This window comes from Lipotes vexillifer, unplaced genomic scaffold (genome assembly GCF_000442215.2).
Source record: "Lipotes vexillifer unplaced genomic scaffold, Lipotes_vexillifer_v1.1 scaffold837, whole genome shotgun sequence".
Taxonomy (NCBI): Eukaryota; Metazoa; Chordata; class Mammalia; order Artiodactyla; family Lipotidae; genus Lipotes; species Lipotes vexillifer.
The window spans coordinates 943,110-944,753 of NW_006775771.1; the positions used below are offsets into that span (position 1 = coordinate 943,110).

The following is a 1,644-nucleotide window of genomic DNA, read 5'->3' on the forward strand; positions in this document are numbered from 1 at the left end:
TTATCCTCTGTAATCCATCCTCCATCAGGCCACTACTGTTATTTTCCTAAACAGTTTTTATCATATCAGATCCTTCTTTAAAGCATCTTAGATTCTTCCCGTGGGTCATAGGCTCTATAGGATAAAGTTCCTATAGAATTTCATGGTCCAGTTCTGATGTAGCTCCCTCGCCAAGCCTATACTTAAGTCACACCCACCCCTCTTTATAAAGTTCACATCACTCTGTTTTCAGAGGTTATTCCTATGCCTGGAGGGTCTTGCCTTGCTTTTTCTCTGATTCTTGATTTCCTCCTTTATTCCATGAGGCTGAGCTCAGGTGCCACCTCAGCTGTGACACTTCCCATGACTCTTCTTTTGCAGAATTGTCTCCTCCTCTGCATTTTCAGGTCTCTTGTGACATATATCTTGGGTAGAGCATCAGTCGGAACAACTCAGTTATTTATAGGAAGGTGTCTCTACTGTGTAGATGACTGTGGGCTCCCTGGGGGTAGAAGCCATGCCGTAGTCTTCTGGCTTTATCCCTCTTGGCTACACAATATTTTTAAGTAATTATTTCAATCAAGATGTACTACGTATCTAATAACTTTATTGGTTTACTTATGAAGTCGCAGCAGGGTTGCAGAATCCAGTGCCTTTGGGGCTAGGCTGGTGACTTAATGGCAGAAGTGGACAGAGTGAGGTCTAGGGTGAGCTAGCGAGGAAATGCCCCATCTCTGATCGTTGTCGCCCAAGAGTGTGGCAGGTGTTGCTGAAGGCATTATTTTCCAAGAGAAATGAGAAAACTAAGATTTTTAATATAAATATCCCAGTTTTTCTTTTAATTAATTAATTGATGGCTGCGTTGGGTCCTCGTTACTGCGCGTGGGCTTTCTCTAGTTGTGGCGAGTGGGGGCTGCTCTTCGTTGCGGTGTGCAGGCTTCTCATTGTTGTGGCTTCTCTTTTGTGGAGCATGGGCTCTAGGCGTACAGGCTTCAGTAGTTGTGGCACGTGGGCTCAGTAGTTGTGGCTCGCGTGCTCTAGAGCACAGGCTTAGTAGTTGTGGTGCACAGGCTTAGTTGCTCCATGGCATGTGGGATCTTCCCAGACCACGGCTCGAACCCATGTCCCCTGCATTGGCAGGCGGACTCTTAACCACTGCACCACCAGGGAAGCCCCCGGTTTTTCGATATGGAAAACTACAAATTCACCTTCTAAAGAAATACCTTGTGGGCACAGCTTTTAAAATACCAACCTATCTGTCGGCTGGATGTGGCCCTTGAGACCCCAGTTTGCAGCCCCCGATTGGTCACATCTCTTCATTAGCCACGGACAGGGCCTGGGAACCAGAGCGTGCAAGTCTGTGTGATGGGAGAAGGCCATGCACGTGTGTGCTCTGTTGTCAGCCTGTGTTCCTCCTGCCGTCTTGACACTCTGCCTCCTCCACCTGTTGGTGCTTAGCCATCTTCCAAGGTGTGAAAGCCAGACACCACAGAGAGTTCCATGGCTTTCCATCCTTTCTCCTCCCTGGTGACACCCGCCAGGCCGTTAACTGAATGGGCTGAGGTGACCTCCTGTTCTACCTCCTCCCCGGAGGTGGCTGAAACCATCTGGGAGAACATCCGTCAGGAATGTCCATTCTTTTTTTTTTTTTTTTTTTTTTTTTTT

General features: G+C 47.6%; 1 protein-coding gene across 1 annotated transcript in view; it reads left to right on the plus strand.

Moving 5' to 3' along the window:
* The window catches only part of PPM1H (protein phosphatase, Mg2+/Mn2+ dependent 1H), a 261,969-nt gene that overhangs the window by 85,894 nt on the left and 174,431 nt on the right, over positions 1-1,644 (plus strand). The window lies entirely within an intron of this gene.